Below are 20,742 nucleotides of genomic sequence, written 5' to 3'. Positions count from 1 at the left end.
TTCCTTCCTTCCTTCCTTCCTTCCTTCCTTCCTTCCTTCCTTCCTTCCTTCCTTCCTTCCTTCCTTCCTTCCTTCCTTCCTTCCTTCCTTCCTTCCTTCCTGTTTTCTCTCCTTCTTTCTTTCCTTCTTTCTTTTCTGCTTTTCTCCTATCCTTGTTTCTTTCCTTTTTTCTTTCCTTCACTCTTTCTTTCTTTCTCTCAGTCTTATTGTCTCTTATTCTCCTTTTTTTTTTACTGCTTCTTATTGTCTCTTCTTCATCTTTTACCCCAGCTGTTGTATTTTCCTTGGTTTATAAACAATTATTAGTCCAATCTTTTGAGTTACTGATTGTTCTTGTTGAGGTATAAGGCAGATCTGTATGTAACCTTTGAAAAAAAAATCCAAATTTGCTTGATTCCCACAGGAAAGATACAATCAGAAACTAAAACTAACAGGAAACAAACGCTTCTTTTAGATTAGTCTCTTCTTTTTCACAAACTTAGTGGCTGCTGAAATGGGAGGCACACAACCAGGCATCCAACGCTGTTCTGAAGTAGTTTTTAAAGCAGGCCAGAATTTGCCCAGTTTCTAGATGGGAAATTACTATCCGCGTATATGGAGGCAGTTCTAGGCATATTTGCAACTCACATCCAGCTTAAATCCTACTCACCTTTTGCCAGTCTCAAATGTATATATTTGGGCTTGTCTTCTGCAAAAGGGTGGAATTTATTGTTACAGTTCGACATGAGACATTCTCTTCTCTAGTGCAAGTTTAGATACATTTCAAGCCCTTCCCTTTAACTTAACAAGAATACTCAAAAGTATTTAACTCTGAAATTAGCTTAGCAAGTGTGTTCAGAAATAGATACTCCTAAATGACTAAACAGAATCATAGCTGAAAGCTGTCAATCTCATAATCTAGTCCACTTTTCAAACTGATGGTGTGTCTTTCACTCTTTCAGCTTCAGCTTTATGAGCACAATTTAGCGTCTGGTTATTTTTCTGAGATAAAAGGGGCACATGAGATGATGCAGGGCAGAAGCTTTCCAATAGCTTTCCAGAGTTGTACCTGAATCGCCTTCCTCTCCTTTTCCACCCCATCTTCTTTTAAAGGAAGGAAAAAAAATATTAAAAATGAGAAAAAAAAATTGGAATTTTCTTTTACTTACCTCTAAATTTTTATGGCATTATGTACTTTTTAACTCAGAAATGGCTATTCTTACCTGAAATGGTAGCAGAGTTTAGTAGACAACTATTTGTTTAGAGGCAGTTTTAAAATATTAAAAGCCATCTTTACCATTACTGAGTTTTGCCCAGATGTATCCATTAGCCTTTCAGTCGAAAGGTCTTTGAACTTGTTAAGAGAACAGTGTTAATTCCAGGTTGTTCCAGTTACAGACAAAAGCCCTAGACAAGTGTTCTGTGTTAGTCTCTGTTCTGATATAGTGATCCTTGAACAGAAAATTCTGTAGAAGACCGTGGTGGAAACTCAGAAATTGTAGCAATTAAGCAGATTAAATTTATTCAGTGGACTTTAATACTTATTTCCAAATTCCTTTCTTACTTACTCTCCCTCTCAAGACTGTGTTTTAGTGTCTTAGAGAAAGGCTCATATTATTGATGTGATAATAATGTAAACATGTGTTTGCAAAGTACTGCATTTGTGGGTTTTCTTGGCTTGGAAAGTCTCAGTCAAGGAGGACATTTTCTTAAATATTTTTAAAATTAATTTAGCCATTATCAAGAAATCTATATGAATGCAGTAATCACGGAAGTTTAACATTTTATGATAATGTTTTCCATTTGTGTAACTAAATAAGTCATAAAATAGATTCCAAACCAGTGCTGTCTGCTCCACAACTGCAAGGGTTCTTTCAAAAATCATTCACAAAATGCTAGTTCATAAAAATAGAGATGAAGATATTTTTCGGGTCTAGGGGTATAAATATTATCATATAATTACACTAGTACATTTGTACATGAATCATTAGGTACTGTTCAGTTCAAAGTAATATTTTGGTGAGAATGGAATAAAATCTTCGGGTTCATTTTTTTGGAAAACTTTAGAAAGGATGTGAAAATACAGTTTTAAAAACTTAGGAATATGTTGCGCTCTTTTTTTTTTTATTGTACACATACTTATACATGTTTATAATACTATATAGTAGGGTACATGTATACATGTCCTACCTCCATACATCCACAAATGCATACAGACACACAGGCATCACATAACAAGAACAGTGAGTTAATTGAAAGAACTGTAATCCATTCTGAAACCTAGTACTATATGAACAATAAAAAATTTGATGATCCACTTACGGGTTTCTAAATTTCACTGAACTTTCTCCACAAAGCAATATGTTTGTTCAATCATGTGTTTTTATGCTTGTTCAAACACTTTTACAGCATGACCTGACCTTTAATAAAAGAAAGGAATAGTTAACAATTATGATTATAATCTTGGAGAAGTCAGAGATGGAAAAGCAGCCTGTCATATAGTGTAGCTCCCCATCTTCCACTGAATGTATTTGCTTTGCACACTTGTGTATTGAAAGTCCAAAGAAATATGCTTTCCCACCTAGCTGTATCTGGGTATATTTTTGACATACACATGCAATACCATCTCTTTACAGATTTTTGGTATAACATTTTCCCTAGTATTTTGTTCCTCTGATGTGTCATGGTCTGGGTAAGGTCTGTTTGGGAGCTAAGGATGCTACATAATGTATAGGGAGGAGAGGGCAAAAGTTCTCATGGTACGAATTTTAAAAAGAGTTGTGTGGAAAGGGTTAAAATGTTTCGAACTAGCCATGCGTTGCACTGGAGTGATTAGGTGTAACTCCCAATTAAAGATCAATAAGGCCTTTAAAGTGATTTATAAAAATGGATTACTAAGAAATGTCCATTTAGAAAGTACTGTGAGTAAAATCACTATACTCACTGTCATATTGATCGGGCCTTTATGTCTAAACACGCATTAACTGGGGCAGACAATAAAAATTAATCCTCTTCTTTCGTAAAATGGAAGGTCATTTTCCCAGCTGTCCCTAGGGGGAATGATGTCATTAAAGATGCTACTAAGACATTTTATTAAATCTGACTAGGCTGTTTGCATAAAAGTAAATTAGAGCAGTCAATGTTGGAAAGAAAGGGATTTTAAGGAGCAATAACTAGAGGTTTTTATTGTAAGTGTATTATACAACAGATGCATAATTAAATTAAAAAAAACTCCATCAAAATAATGTTAAGGGCCTGGCTTAAAATGACAAAAGGCACTATTTTCAGAGCCCTAAGCATGCCCTGTTGTACCTAAGCATTTCAGGGGTCTCCAAGCAGCAGGGGATTTGACATACCATATGTGCTGATATTCTGTGCTCTCTCCCCTCCAGGATAATGTTATTTATAAATAAAACCACTAAGCAAAGGGGTGAAACTGTAACTAGCATCAACCCAACTGAGATGGTGCCCTCAGTAAAACACCTGCAGTTTAGGTTCCAGCATGCATGTCTTTATACGTATGTTCCCTCAGATAAGAAGCATCTTTCAACACCAAAAGAAAAAAAGAAAAAGAGGAGAAGTTGTCTGAGATTATGTTCTGCTCGAAGTGTGTGGCCTTCAAGCTGCTTCTGCCCACAGGAGACATTTGCCCGGTCCCCCGGGGGGAGCAGAGGTGGGAGAGGTTACACCTAAGCATAGCATCTCTGCCATGGCACCCCATGCAACCATTTGTGTCTGAATGAACCTTAGGGCCACTGCTGGGCCAGCTATGGTCAAAGAAATAAATTTTTTTGAAGGTTAAAGTCAGAATATCTAGTTGCATTTTTTTGTGTCCTTGTGTGGTACAGACCTCAATACCATACCTCTGGATAGGTGACCTCCTTCCATCCCCTCTACTCTGAGCCCTATGACTGACCTCCTCCTTTCCAAAAAAATTCAGTGGTAGTTAAGTTGCTGAAGCCACTGCATATTGTACTGACCACATAGGACTGCATCGTCCCCACAATCTCTAGTCAGCTATACACATCAATTTGTTGTGTTTTATCTGTAAGTGAGATTGTAGATAATTTGACATATGGGGCATCTTTTTGTTAGCACTTTCACAGAGTGGAGGTCTTGGCCATGCCCAGAGGACTGGGTTCCCATGTTAATACTGATAATATGCACCCTAATGTTGCTCTTATTATTACAGAATGCTCTTAGTATACCACCAAAAAATGGTTCCTATATATTGCTAAAGATATTATATGTAAAAGTAAAGATAAAAACTGTTTTTTCTTTCTTTACTCCCAAATATCCTAAATTAAATCAGGGCAGTAAATGAACCTCAAGTTTGAATAATTCACCAGTCTTTGCAGATACGAGACAATCTTGTGGTTGTGAAACCCTGACTTGAGGTTTCATGCTTGGTTGAGTTATAGAGAGCCCTTGCCACAGAGTAATCACCTTGGGTCAGACCCCACAAAAGCCCTGCAGTGCCCTGTGGTGGCAGTTGTGTAAGTGCCTTAGAAGGAGATCGGTAGAGGGGGTGTAATGTGTAACCAGCTGAGAGGGGTGAGGAGAGGGGATGGATGTCATGGGCATGGGAAGTCTGCTCGTCATCATAGGACATAGAAGTGGATGCAGAAAGGGTTGAAAAATAGAATAATAGTGCCTCTATCTCATGCGTACTAAAATATGAGTTTTTCCATTTCTACATTTTGCCCATAGAGTGAAAAGCAGAATAATTCCAGATTTTGACAGATGGTTGGAAGAGGAAAAAAGACCAGTTAGACATGCCATTTTGACCATTTAAAATCTCCTCCCTGATCTCCTTGCAATAAAATGATCATAACAGTCTTTAGACATTGTTGATTAAAAAGAAAAAAAAGAACAACTCTGTAATATCTACTAGTTTCCTAAACTGTTTATTGAGGGGTTTGAACATATACAGATTTTCTGGTGATATTCACATCTGATTCATGGCCTGGATCTCTGAAATTCATAGTTGACAAATGCATTAAACAACATGACAATAAAACTTTGACATGAAAAGAAATCCAAGGTTTCATAAATTATTTGCTAGGTAAATAAGTTCAGGCCATGTACCTCTTCAAGAAAAATGTTTAAGCCAGTCTCATACGTGGTATACAGTAAGCAATATGTACGGAGTAGGCTCTGCAGAGAATACAGATAGTGAGTGTCCAATTTGAACACGTTAATCTGACCTAAGTCTGGGTTTTTTTTTTTATTCCACCAAAGCCTCAATATGCATCTGATCTCAGGATATTGGATTTTTTTTTTGAGGAAAGAAATAAATGACTTATCTGGGGAATAAACCCAGCCTTCTCTCACTGTACTGCTCACCATAGATATTGTGCTAAAATAAGGTTCACTGATTCTAACGTCAATCTCTAAAGCTGAACCATGATAATATGAGTTTCTGCATTTTATGTGGTGGGGAAGTAGGCTGCATCCTTAGAAAAAAGTAGCAAGAGAGATTAGTGATTGTACCTAAGGAGAAAGGGAACAGGCTCAAATACCTCTAGGGTCTGAAACTCCTTGACAGACTAGAAAAAATGCTCACACACATTTGTTTTGGTTTAAAATTGAGATGCATCTTGCAATATGACTGCTTCCCCCCATCTCCCTTTTTACACACACATTTTGTGACATCAGGATTTTGTCCATATGGGCAACACATACCAGTACAAACCAGCTTGTATGACTATTAAAAGATACACATCTGTAAGACTCCATCCTTTATAAGGATGCCATTGTCAACATTTCTGGGGAATTTACATTCTTGCAGAAACAGGAATCAAGTCATCTTCCAAAGAAGTTACATTGTAGCACACTGTTGTCTGACATGATCCTTTCTCACATGGCTTTGCTGCTAACCCCAATTGTCCAATATGGTTATTGAAATTCCTTTTTCTAGAGTGAAGTGAAGGTAACTGGATGATAGCTCTCTGTGCTAGCACAGACAGGTTCAGCTTCTTTCCATGTGCAGAGTGTCTATCAAAGATAGCTCACATGCTTCTGCACCATGCAGCACACTTTCTCATTGTCCCAAGTAGGCTGTGGATCATGTCTCTCCCTGGAATACTTCGACTTGTCAACAGCCCTGACTATAGCAATGACTGGGAGAGCGACTGCACAGGATCAAGATTCAAGGATGACTTATAAGAAAAGAAAGAAGAAGGGTGCAGCTCTCACATTGTTGTGACTATTTTGCCTTGTTATACCAATTCTGACAGGATTTCAGGCTGGGAATACCATCACAGACTTGATACCAATGCAATGCAAATGGTCAGGAGGATTTCAGTAAATTAACAAAATGTAGCTGTTTCTCCAGGAAGATACGCTTAGTAGAGAAGAAGCTGTTTGATGTTTAACAATCCAGCTGAGGCAATGTGCATTGATCCAGTCATCCAAGCTATTTATTCCCAGAGTACACACTCCCCAGTGCTGGAAGATAGCGAAGGAAAACAGAATAAACCTTCCATAATCTGGAGGAAACAGCTGATGACCTGCTATGCCACCTGGACACTTACAAATCTATGGGGCCAGATGTGATCCACCCAAAAGTGCTGAGGGAACTGGCGGAGGAGCTGGCCAAGCCACTCTCCATCATCTATAAGCAGTCCTGCTTAACAGAGGAGGTCCCAGGTGACTGGAGGATCACCAATGTAACACCCATCTATAAGCAGGGCAGGAAGGAGCATCCTGGGAACTACAGGCCTGTCAGCCTGACCTCAGTGCCAGGGAAGATTATGGAGCAGTTCATCCTGAGTGTGCTCACTGGGCATGTGAACGACAACCAGGGCATCAGGCCCAGCCAGCATGGGTTCATGAAAGGCAGGTCCTGCTTGACCAACCTGACCTCCTTCTATGACCAGGTGACCTGTCTACTGGATAAGGGAAAGGGTGTGGATGTCATCTACCTGGTCTTTTGTATGGCCTTTGACACTGTTCCCCACAGCCTCCTCCTGGAGAAACTAGCTGCCCATGGTTTGGACGGGTGTACTCTTTGCTGGATAAAGAACTGGCCGAATGGCCGAGTGCAGAGAGTGGTGGTGAATGGAGTTAAATCCAGTTCATGGCCGGTCATGAGTAGTGTCCCCCAGGGCTCAGTTTTGGGACTGGTCTTGTTTAGTGTCTTTATCAATGATCTGGATGAGGGGATTGAGTGCTCCCTCAGTAAGCTTGCAGATGATACCAAGTTGGGTGGGAGTGTCGATCTGCTTCAGGGTAGGAAGGCTCTGCGGAAGGATCTGGACAGACTGGATTGATGGGCCGAGGCCACCTGTATGAGTTTCAACAAGACCAAATGCCGGATCCTGCACTTCGTTCACAACAACCCCTTGCAATGCTATAGGCTTGGGGAAGAGTGGCTGGAAAGCTGCCCAGCGGAAAAGGATCTTGGGGTGTTGGTTGACAGCCAGCTGAACATGAGCCAGCAGTGTGCCCAGATGGCCAAGAAGGCCAGTGGCATCCTGGCTTGTATCAGGAATAGTGTGGCCAGCAGGAGTAGGGAGGTGATCGTGCCCCTGTCCTCGGCACTGGTGAGGCCGCACCTGGAGCACTGTGTTTAGTTTTGGGCCCCTCCCTACAAGAAGGACATTGAGGTGCTGGAGCATGTCCAGAGAAGGGCAACGAGGCTGGTGAAGGGTCTAGAGAACAAGTCTTATGAGGAACGGCTGAGGGAGCTGGGGCTATTTAGTGTGGAGAAGAGGAGGCTGAGGGGGGATCTTATTGCTCTCTACAACTACCTGAAAGGAGGTTGTAGTGAGGCGGGTGTTGGTCTCCTTTGCCAAGTAACTAGTGATGGGACGAGAGCCAATGGCCTCAAGTTGCATCAAGGGAGATTTAGATTGGATATTAGGAAAAATTTCTTTACTGAAAGAGTGGTCAGGCATTGGAACAGGCTGCCCGGGGAGGTGGTGGAGTCACTATCCCTGGAAGTGTTAAAAAAAACTGTAGATGTGGCACTTCGGGATATGGTTTAGTGGGCACGGTGTTTTTGGGTGGATGGTTGGACTTGATGATCTTAGAGGTCTTTTTCAACCTATGATTCTATGGTTCTATGATTCTAAGCTACCATTCCCACTGTTACCAATCTTTTGGTTGCTAGAAATACTCAGGATGTCAAAAGCACGGTAGAAAAGACTGATAGCATCATAGCACTTACAGTGGTACTGTGTTATGTAATACAGACTGAATATTTGTTGCCAGTGATGGATATGGACATATTTGCATGGAAGTGAGATAGTGATGTTTCCGAATACCACTATTTCTCTTTCCAAATCGTAGCTTCCCTGGGGATCCTGAGATGAAGCGATTACAACCAGTGAATGTGCTCACTGTGGAATGGGCTGTCCCCACAGTCTCTAGCTACTTGTCAGTGATACCTCTCCCAATCTTTCTTCTCAAGCCGTGTCCCAGCATCTGGATCAGAACAGCTCTAGAAAACAGTATACTTCCTACCTGTTCTCTGCTGGTCTCATTCCTTCTCTATGCCAGCTGGGCCACATTTAAGAAAGTGTACTACATCATATTGCTGTTGAGAGCCATCATTCTGTAGCTGCCTTCTAAAGCACCATTTTTCAGTGGTGCCCAGTGACAGGACAAGGGGCAATGGGCACAAACTGAGGCACAGGAAGTTCCATCTGAACATGAGGAAGAACTTCTTCCCTCTGAGGGTGATGGAGCACTGGAACAGGCTGCCCAGGGAGGTTGTGGAGTCTCCTTCTCTAGAGATATTCAAGACCCACCTGGACAAGATCCTGTGCAGCCTGCTGTAGGTGACCCTGCTTCGGCAGGAGGGTTGGACTAGATGACCCACAGAGGTCCCTTCCAACCCCTACTATTCTGTGATTCTGTGATTCTGTACCTATCACGCTTTGATCATCCAGGAAATTAATCCAATTAATGAGTGCTTAATTATTACCAGCACAAATCTTTAGAAGAGATTATTTTTTAAATAAAATTCTTATCAGGGCATTTTTTGAAATAAAATTGTTAGCAAGATTTTTTTATTGATATATATTTATGAAAAGCGCATCATAAGTAGAACTTCAACCCTTTTTAAAGCTATTAAAATAGTACATTACAGCAACTGCCAAGAAAGATAGGCAACATGTCATATAGCAGTAGTAAGTTAGAAGAGCCTCAGTGCCACAAAATAATTTGAAAATGTCTACAGCTATATGAAGTGACATCTGGAACACAGAAAGCAGGATTTAACACTTGCATAGTGAACCCACTTTATCCTTTACCCTTTAACTAGTGAATAAGCCCTTCCTGCCATGCAGATCTGTAGGAATTATAACTTGGTTGAACAAGAAGAAGTTACCCAGGAACTTGTAGAGAACAGGCTTTCTAGGGAACAGGAGAAAAAGGGTTACGTTGACGTAAGCCTATCTGGTCCACACTAGGGAGACAGATAGGGAGACAAATAGGCAGTTGATGGTGTTAACAGATGGAAGACATTATTCTCAGAAAACATTCTCTGTCAGACTAGGCATCCCTCTTCCATCTCTTTCCCCTTAGGCACACTGTTGCATATCCTGATTTTAAGGAACTTGTCATGTTGAGAAGAACATTTTTTGGTTTGTTCTGCTATCACATTTTCCTGGCCTGGCAGGGAAAACAAGTGGTAGATGGCAGCTCCATTTCTGTGATCCCTTTATCTCTGTATCTCAGATAGTGGGATGGAGGCGAATCACATCAGTCCCTTGAAATCCTGACCAACCTCCAGCACCAAAGCCTAATATAATGTCTAGGAAATATTTTTTACCTTTTCTCAAGTGAGATCCAACTTCCAAATTTTGTGAATTAGAATCTCACCTGTCTTTTAATTTAAAATCTTGTAATTAGAATTTCTTGTATTGCTTGTATATTTTGTGGTCTACAGATTTAAAACAAAATTTTGGAAGATTCTTCTGTTTTTTGGAAGTGTTCCTGCCTAGCTGGCATCATGGTACAGAGAATGACTGAATTCATATCATAATGAAATCACTGCAGTTTAAAGTGAAACCTACAACTTTGAATAGGCAAGGGCTGTGGCATAGTAGGAGAGGAATTATGCCATTGTCAAGGTTTGCTGTACAGATACAAAGTGATTATACTTCTGTGTGTGTCCCAGCGTGCTTGACATGGAGAATCCCACACTACAGCAGGTGTTTAACTAATAGCAAGGAGTGCAAGATACCTACGCACAGTTCTGAATGCACACATTGGACGACAATCCTTTTGTGATAGCAGGGGTTCATAAGGATGTTGTCTTTGCTTAAATGCAGGTGACTGCTTCTAGGAACCACTGAATGATTTCCTTGAAATGCAGATTTTCTTGAGGAGACAAACCCCACATATAGGTAGTTAAAAAATGGTTCTACAGCCCAATATACTACTCACCAATGTGGTCAATGTATTTACACTAACTTCCGTTAGGGTTGACACGGTTTCTCCAAAGGAATCCTGGTTATCAATTTCTATCTCATTCATCTGGTTCCCCTGAGCCTTTACCAAAGACCAATAGACATTGGCTAAAGAGTTTACAATTCTCAACAAAAATTTCAGAACTTCTACGTGCAGACCAAAAATATCGAGATCCTTATTCGGGTCTGGTTTGGCAGTAGGGAGGATCCAAGCAGTGTATCCTGTGCTAGTAAAATCTGAGGGCGTGTTGAATTTTTCTGCCAGGGGAGAAGAGGGTAAAGGGACAGACCATGATGTGCTGGAAGGTGAATAGCTTTGCTCATAAAGGGTGCTCCAGGTTAGAAATATTGTACGGAATATTGCCTAGAAGCTCCTAGGCAATTTTCGGAAAATCTCTGGCCCTAGCTGTTCTGATGAGCTTATTTGCCTAGTCTTAAAGTGTCTGAGCAAAACTAAGGGATTTATAACATTAAACATTACTATCTGAACACAGCTATCCCTTGCTCTGAATAATAGACTAAAGAAATTCTGATTTTGTAAAGGTTTCCATCATCCTGCAGGTGGTTTCTGTTCTTCTTTTCTTGTTCTGTCTCTTTTTAGTCTTAACATTCTCATTCCTCTCTAGACCAATACACCACCGTTTCCATGATAAGCGCTTTTGTGACATTCAATGAGATGATGATGCCCTCTCTGCACTGCACGCCTCTTCTAATTTGCCCCTCAGTCTTTCCTCAAATAAAGCTCCACTGAGAGCCCAGAATTAGAATAAGCCAAGGAAAGAACCTCCCTGGAGTGTATTTTTCATGTGTAAAATTTTATTATTTGCATTTTCTTAGCTGAAAGCATATTTCAGATGCTAGTACTTATGTTATGGGACTGGTGAGGACTGAATTCAGTTGAAAAGCTTCAAGACTGTAGTTATGGCAGTCATGGTAGCAGAACAGTGGAAGTAAAGTGGTGTTCACAAGTACACTATTTCCTTTATGTTGAATTTTCTTAGTATACCTTTGTAATGATGGTCAACTTTCTCTGACAGTTTTCTTTAATTGATTCTCCCATTAAGTCAGGGATTTAACTTTCCCCTTTCTTTGGTTCAAATTATCCCAGCCCCAAGTTGCCCATATTACATGCCATATCTTCACTTTCTTATGAATATAAGACAGGGGGAATAGCCTGGGATAGTATGTGTTCAGTTCCTGCAACTGCAGCTCATAGCAGTCTAGTTCAGAAGGTTCCATATGTCATTAACTCTTTACACCTTGGTCAATCAAGTACTTGTCAATATTCCATAACAAGTTTAAGGCCCTTAATAAAGACCAACATTCACAACCATAATTTGCTACAGGGGGGATGTGGGATAACCCTGGAGCATAGCTAGGCCTGGCTGCCTGCAATGGCCTGGTTTCTGTTACAGAACTGGTGTGTGATCCTGCCTGGCAGATCAATGAAATATCTCAACATTCAGCATCCAATAGACCAAGGAAACCACCAAGAACACTGAAATTTGGGATTAAAAGTATGATGTGAATGCAATGCAACTCCTCTTGATGTATCGTGATGTCGTCTAATCCAAGAGTTCATATTATGAGCTTTAATTTTTTATCATCTGGTTTTCTCTCAACTAGTTGCAAAATCATTTCCACAAGTTAATCAATGTCAATATGAAACAGTATAACTTTTGTCTGGAAGACTGTTGTAGACATTTATGCATATGGAGATTTAGAGATTTATCTAATTTTTGTCTAAATTTATTCATGATTTATTTTGATCTTCTGATCTCATGTTGATATTTTACCTGAAATAAATAATTCCTCCCCACCAAATAGATTCACAGGAGCTCATGATCTCCTGTCATGCTTGCTGTTCCTATCCAGCCAACTCCTTCGGTAATGACCTGCCGCATTTAAACGGCAGCCATGGCAGGTGAGTGCTTCATGAACGTGACTGGTGAGTTTGCTGGTAGACCCTCAGGTTTCACAAGGACAAGTGGCTTCCTGGGAAGAGTTGCATAAGGGTGCCTGAGGCTGGCTAGAGGCTCTGCTGACTGTTTCTTGGGGAACCAAACTATGAGTACCAGCAGAGACAGACAGGTTAAGGCAGCAGTAGGACACATTTACCTTGGTCCTCATTCCACTTTCCATCTTGTGTTGACATGAGTAACGGGGAGATGGTGGGGAGAGATTGTGGCATAGACAATTATTTCTACTGGGGTGCAGCAAGCATCATTGTAGCCATGCAGCATTGCAGCTGCCGTGGGGAGAGATCATTTGGATGTTTAGAGCAGAATACCGAGACTGTGTGCTTCGCATTGTAAAATAAATACATTTTTCCAAATCACCTCATTTTGGAGTTAGTTTTTCCTTGTGACTGGGGCTAGGTGGAGCTGTGGGGGTAAGGAGAAGACAAAATTTATTTGTGTTGTAGAAAAATCCTGGGGCTTCCCTGACCTTTGCTATGAGATTAGATTTACTTCAGGAGTGCTTTAACTCTGCTTTATGAAAAAGATACTAAAACAGGCATAACCTGTCATCTAGGTAGGCTTTCATTTCATTCCACGTGTCCTGCCAGTGGCAGTCCTTGCACCACTTTTGCTTTGTGGAGATTCCCTGTAAGCATGTTATTATCAGATGCCCTCCATCAGTCTCTTTCTGATGCCAGAACGACTGAAAGTCTTTCAATACAATTCAAAATCAAGCGGCAGCCTAAGTTTAAAGCTGCATCTATATGGGTCACCAGGTTCCTCGGAGATCCTGTCATTGGTGGAGAAACAGAAAGTGTGAGAATCAGGTCTCCCATTTCTTGTACACAGTCTTAATAATTTTTAAATAACACATACAGCTCACAAGCTTTGTTTGGTACAATGGATATTTTGACCAAAAATGTGAAGGAAAAAGCATCATTCTGAACACGTTTTAGAAGAAGAGTGTGTCCCTCTCTGAGTGACTGCATGCCCGTCTCTTTTTGTTTGCAAAGCCATGCACCCAGAGTGTAAATGCAAGTCTCGCATGAGGTGAAGAAGTTATGGCATGGAGTTGTGAGAATACGGCCTTTATCTGCATTCTGGGAATGGTTTTGTTCTGCACTCTCTGCTATGTGATGAGGAAGGACTAAAAAGCCTGGACACCCAGACAAAAAGAGGGCCATTTAGCCTTTTCACTGAAGTCTAGGATCCTTGCTGAGGGATTATTTTACACTGGCCTGTGTTTTGGCTAAGGGGGTCTGGTTTCTACTCAAAGCCAGGCAGCAGATGTCAGGCCTCAGAATTGCTCACAAAATGATGACCTTGCTGGGTCAAGGCCTATACAACCTGCTTCGTCTCAAGCTGTGTCAAACACAAGCAGCAGAAAGACTTTCCCCGGGCAGGGCTGTCTGGGCGACCAGCTATCCCCAATTTTCCTTGTAGAGTGAATTCCTTGTGAAATTCTACAGCTCTGAGAAAAAAACCTCCTGACAGTTAACTTGGCTTTTTCTTTTTATTTAAGTAATGAATAAGGCAGTGAAGGTTTTTTAGGGGGTAGAGGTCTAACGCATTATTATACTATTTTGTAGTAACAATTTATGGTGTCAGGAAAGTTTGTTTGGGGTTTCCATGTGTGACTAAAATATGTTAGTACAGCTAGTGTCAAATATAGAGATGATACGCTCGAAGAAATGAATGTGAAAAAGAGGGCAGGGTATAAAATGCAATCTATGGTGAATTCACTATGTGTATTGGATGTAAATATCTTCTGGGTGATGATCTTTAGAGGGAAAAGAACATCTACTGTGATTAAGAACAGCAAATTATATTTGCTATAGTTATTGTCTTATTGGGAAATATTCACAGTCAAGGGTATAAAAATGTAATAAAAAGTGGATCAATATGTGCTTGAGGATTTCATCAATTGCATATTAACAGTACTAGTCCTTCTGACCTCTTTCTTTGAGCTATTCCCTTGATCAGAGCAAAAACGATCTAATAAATTATGAGTTTATTCATCCATGTGCTGAATTCTGTTTCATGTTTCTTTATTCTTGCATACAAAATTGAAAAACAATGTGTGATTCCTGAACATGGTTCTGATTCTTTTAAAGACAGATGAGCATTGCATTTCTTATAAGCAAAGGTTTCAACCAAATTTCTGTAGAATAAAAGTCAGAGAATTTTGAGTTATAAGATATTTAACACTTCAGTTAATACCAGCACAGCTTGGCAAATCAATGATAGCAGTTTTCACATGGAATTTACCCTTTTTGTGCAGGCTGAATTTCTGCAAGTAGATCACAAAATTTTGGAAAATTTTCGTGTTTTGTTTTTCTTTTTGTGCATTTGTTACATGAAGGTCACTGCAGGTGTTATTCACTGCACATTGCAAATCTGATCTGCCTTCTGTATTTGTGGTGACCTGCATGTGTCCCTTGCTCTTGGTTCTGTATCCCAAGTGGATCGTCAGGATGATGTTCCTGAAAATAAATTGTATCGGAATATGGGAAAACACCAAAGTGACATTTTAGGATGTTTTTTGAGGAAGAACAAATAGGATAGATATTTCTGTTGCCTTTTTTGCTCCTTCCTGAAGAAATCAGGCACAACTCACTTTACATGAATGAAATTGTACTTGCTAGTGAGTCGTCTACAGACATATGAATTCTTTTATAGACAGAAGCACAGAGGCAGACAGAGACTGACCATAGCGTGTTTTGTTTTGAAATAGTTCATATTTTGTGAAGAGAATAATTAGCTTCATGTAAAACTATTTAATGTATAACTATAGTAGCGGTAACTCAGTGGTGAATGGAGCTTAATGTTTATGTTCAGATTTGGACAGGTGAGCTAAACATTAATGAATTTAGGAATATTCTGGGTTGCATGGGTGCAAGGAATGCTGCCCATTGATAAAGTCAGTAAGAGTTTTTCCATTGACTTGCACGGAGCCAAGACTTCATGCCATTTATGTTGTTACATGCATCTTTTCAGTATGGAGCAAAACCTTTCTGGGTAAGGATACTGAATGTTACGTGACTGAGAATAACTTAGTTATTTTTTCTTAATATACTTGAGTGTGTATGTGAAACTGTATATAAAATGATACTTATTTATGACCCCTAACTCCAGCATTTTTGAAATATGTCATCTTTGCTGAGCCTCTGTGCTTTAAAATATGGCGTTTCTCAGGAAACACAATGCTGAATTCTCTGCAGTGTTCGCAAAATGCTTAGCTGTCCTAAGCCACACTCGCCTATTACTTCATTTAATTGTGAACGCTGTGTTATAAACTCAAAGGGACTTGACGTTTTCACCTAGTACCAAATCTATTATAGAGCAAATAGAATTTATATGGGAAGCATTTCCTTAGGAAAATCTTTTCTTCTTGAAAAAGACTTCTGTGCCGCATGAACTTTTGGTGTGCCTACACGTCCTGCGTCAAAATATTTTCTGCTTTTGTGGTTGAAGAGCAACCATCCCCAAGCTCAAGGGTACTGAGTCAGTTCCTGGACAGAACTATTGATGTACTGCTCCCTTTACCCCAAGACTTTATTCAGAGCCACTAAAAAGGTAAAAAAGGGCTTGTACAGATAATCAGGGAAAGCTAACATATCTGTCTATTCAAAATCACAAAAGTCACATGAAGATCAATGTAAAATTCTGATTTTTCAGTAGTTAGAACTTGACTTGTACTGCTTTATTCTCCTGGAAGAGAACTGAAGTCTCTTTAAAAATTGTCCATTTTTATCCCTCTTTCTCTCTCTGAAGATGGTTATCATAAAAAGAAATTAAAATAAAACAGGAGAAAAAGGAGATATTTGCAGTAAAGAAAAATGGTTATACCTCTCTATATCATCCAGTCTGAAGCATGATAAGAGATATTCAAAAGGTGTAGAGCTAAATGATGCTGGAAACTAGTAATTTCTAGTACCAGACCTACCCAGTTTTTGTCCATATTTCACTCTCGGATTTATTTTCAGTACTACTGTCAAATGATCCTAAGAAAGACCTATAAAATTTCATTCCTTCTACATGTTACTATATACTTTTTGAAGGTGTACTGTATGGAAAATGAGGAGATATTCCCAGACTCTATTCATGTGTTTTGTTGATGGATCTGTTCCAAAGAAGGTGTCAGTTAAATAAGAATGTTAAAGCAAATACAAGCCCACTTACTTCGGGATATAAAAGACATTTTACTTTTTTTTCCAAAGTTTACTGAATAGACAGGAAAATAATGCATATCTTTGTTTGTCCTGACATTTCTTGACAGTTTGCAGTGCAAATCCTAATCTATATTAGAAATAACCATGTCTCTATCATGAAAGTTTTTAGCTGAAAGTCAGACTCATATGTGTATACTCTGCTTTCTTTAATATCATCTGATTCAACAAGCAACTTTATTGATTTCATGAGGATGGTTCCATTAGAGAAAGCAGAACTTCACCACAGCAACCAGAGGAAAAGTAAAAAGATATTCTCTTTAAATTCCCAGCAGAGAGGCAAGATGAAAACCAGTCCCGTAACTGAGTGAATAGCATGACATTATTTGCCTTGAGTTAAATGAGTGCTAGACTTGTCCATACTTGGGGAATATTACAAATACGTTTTGGTATTAAGGTAATATGAAATGCTCAGCTTGAGAACAGATATTCTTCGTTCAGATGAACTGAAGAACTAATCTTGGGGTTTTGTCGTGTGAGTAGGAGCATTGTAATTTGAAATTAAGTGAGGCTTTTAAACACTGGAGTTTTAACGCTTCTTGGATGCGCAGGTACAAGCCAAACTGTCTACACAAGTGAAAACTATCACCAAGTTATTTTAGTTGCATCTTCCTTCAGTCAGAATTCAGTGCCAACATTAAGTCTTCTATATAATATCTCAAAAGATTTATTAGAAGCAACCTGGCCTTTTTTGGTAACATTTGGGAGATCAGCAGTGCGTCAACCCAGAACATATTTAGTTTTGTATGTCATATTTTAAAAAAAACTTTGTAAATGGTAGTTCCTAGATCTAGACTGATTACATGTATTCTGGGTGCTTAATGATATGTAATGCATAGAGAGACACAGCATATAATTATAAAGATGTCATTTATGTAGGCACATGCCTGATTATATAATATAGGTTGTGGTTTTACATCTACTAACCTCAGAAACTGTGCTATCCAACAGATTAATTTTGTGCAATTCCTGATCACCTTTTCTTTAAATAAGGCTATCTTTGCTTAGCCAGATTTTCAGTTGATGGGGAGACTCTTCCATACGTGACACTACTGAACTGTCTTTGGGTCAAAGTCCCAGTTTTCTCCATACGCATCCATATTTCTCTCTTAATTTCCCATTGAACAGCACAGCGGATGTTCACATGAAGGCTAATGTCCACTTCAAGGAAAGGGATAACAATTTTCCAACCTTCCTTTCTGCTTGTTTTCTGGTCGTATAAAATATATCATGCATGAACAGTGCTCCTTGTCAGCTGGGATCTTGTGGAGAAACAGAGCCCTGAATACAGGAGTCCTAGCTTCCAGTCCCGTTAAAAAAGGCAATTTTCTTTTGTAAGCAGGTCAAATTGTACCTTGGTTATATCCATTCAAGCCCTGGGACCTGAGAGATGAATTTGGCCTGGCATCTGTATCTGTGCCTTCCTTCAAAAGGCAGCAGAACAGAGAGGAAGTTAGTCATCTGAGGGTGCCAAAATTTGCTGCTCCAGGAACGAACATTTCTACACAGGAGCCGCTAAAAATGAAAACAACTTAAAAAAATTCAATTAGATTAACAGAGACAAGTGAGTGCTTGCCCAGCCATTCCTGAGCAACAATTTATTCCTAGGGTGGTGCGAGAGACTCAAGCCAGCGGTCAGCAAGCTGACAAATCTGTCAGCTTTGCTAGGTGGCTGTCAGTCAAACCAGGTGCCCGCTGTGTGTTGTTGTGCTTCTTGTATTAACACCCTGCTGGGATAATTCTTTTTTATCCTTTTTTTTTTGCCACCAAGAGGGTCTGCCACCACACTGCTGTTTTTCATCTTGTTAATTGAGTCATTTATTTTGTTAAAAGGTGAAACTTTATCAGGGTTTATGTGCCAAATGTGAGAAGGCATATTTAATGATACATCAAATGTTAGAAGCATGCAGGTGCCTCTGTGTATGCTCTTTAAAATGCTGAGAGGCAAGGTTACTCTTGTAAATTAAAATCACCTGATATTAACTAAAAATAGGCATTTTGTTCCCAGGCAACAATGCAAATACACTATACACATGGGTGTATGTGTTTGTTACTAAATATACAAAGCACATGGATATTTATATTTAATTTTCAATCAGTAGATTCATCCATATTCGAAAGCAGATAACTGGAGGGATAAACAATACAAGAGCAGAATTCAAAATTATGTAAAAAAAGTCAATAATTTCTAGGGTGGCTGCTAAAAATAGGGTTTGAAAAAAACTTTCAAGGTTCTCCAAAGAAGATTTCACTGTCAGTGATTACCACCACTCTTCTCAGGGTAATTTGTTAATTTAAATTTTCTAGGAATTTCTGAAGCAGCTAAGTTGGCTCTTTTTTTGTACCCTTGTTAGGAAGACCATTTAATTGGTTAATTAGAACCTGGGCAAGCCTCCAGTGAAATTGATGAGAATCTCTTCATTGCCATCTATGGATGTTGACTCTTACCTCCAGGTCTGCTTTTATGAGGGAGCGAGTCTGGAATCTTCAGAGGAACCTAAGCTCTACTGAGAACAAATCCTGGATGTGTTCACAGACGTCCAAGAAATCAGTGTGGGTTCATCACCGGGCAGGTGGATTTCATAAGATCAAACCCATCCTTGCAGATACAAAATGACAGAAAGGGTCCAGGAAAGGGGACTATTGAGATGTCAGGAAGGCTGTTTGGTACAACTACCAGTTTCTATGTAGCAGTCATATTGGTAGTTGATGCTTGTGAAAAATACATTCTGTCTTCTTCGTGACTTTTACCTCTTAGCAGAACTGGAGGAGACTGACAACACCAGCAGACTGTGCCTTTCTCTTTAAAAGAGCTGTGTCATTTGCAAAAAGAAGTGTTGATTCAGTAATTTCTATTAAACAACCCGAATTACTTAATCTCACTAACAAGCAAAAATTGCAGAAAGTCTGTCCCTGTGTTGCTTTCCCCTGGAATCCACTGCTGAGTGCTGCCTTCCTGTGTGGGGTTAGGCACCCCTCCCCCAGTTCCTGTGCGTGTCGTGATGGCCAGCTCTCATTAGTTTAGAAGGACTAATGCCATCTGTGCCTGAAAGGCATACTCCTCCATAGTTTATTCCGTCAGCAGCTACCAAATTTGCCCTGCCTTCCAAGGCTGGGAGTAGGTGAGCAGATCTGAGATCAGGCCACTGAGAGCAGGCCAGTGTTTCTGAACCCAACTAAATGAGTGGGTAGCTTGTGTAAGTAAGAGGTGCTTCACATTGATTTCAGCATTAGTCACTGTGCTCATTTATTGCTTGAAAATGTTCTAGTCCAGGTGAGTAGTTCTCATTCATGCAACAGAATTAGTTTGGAAAAATGTACCAGAACACTCTCCACCTCTCTCACCTAACATACTTGTTCTTTCCTCACTTCATCCCACAGATAGCAGAAAGTGTATGATCATTTAGATAGATCTTCGGTTTTGTTGAAGTAGCCATCGAGCATATTCACTATGAAGAAAAGCACTGTGTTATCTTCTTATGCTTCTCCAAAATACTTGAACCACAGTTCAACATTTGAATGGCAACTTCTTTCTCAATAAACCCACTCCTGTGTGGGTTCACAGTCCTAGCTCCTCTGTGAGTGACAAAAATAAATGTTCACTGGGTTTTAGACCCAAACAAGCTCCAGGAGAATAAACCAAAGTCTAAGAACGGATGTTGCAGCACAAGGACTTCTAAAAGGCGATAATTTTAAGGACAGCCAATCAATCAGTGACTTTGTTGACCTGTTCCCTACTTCTGGTAAAAGTTTCAAATACTGGGCCAGAGTTGTCTGAACTCCGGCAGCGCATGTGCTGTTTCCCTGCAGCTGATGTGATAACAGCTCTCTGGTGCGCTGTGGTCCCCAGTCCACCTTCTGGAGAGGGCACGTCTCTTGCCCTGCTCATTTTCCTTCGCGTGAACATGCTGCCATCAGGTGTCATTATGGGAAGAGAAGGACCTTGGGTTATACTTGCTGCCCCAATGTCCATTGCGTTTTCTTCCTGAAAATTGGCTTCATGAAGGCATTTATGGTGGGGCTATGCTGCCGGAGATGGCTCTTTTTTCATAGTTTTGAACAATATGTAGCACCGAAATGTGGACAAAGTTCAGATGAACAATACCGTTGTGGTTTGCCAAGTCAGAAATCTTTTCAGTAGTCTGTCATTAC

Source organism: Opisthocomus hoazin, chromosome 7, assembly GCF_030867145.1.
Source record: "Opisthocomus hoazin isolate bOpiHoa1 chromosome 7, bOpiHoa1.hap1, whole genome shotgun sequence".
Classification (NCBI taxonomy): domain Eukaryota; kingdom Metazoa; phylum Chordata; class Aves; order Opisthocomiformes; family Opisthocomidae; genus Opisthocomus; species Opisthocomus hoazin.
The sequence above is the reverse complement of the archived record's forward strand: the minus strand, read 5'-3'. Positions refer to the sequence as shown.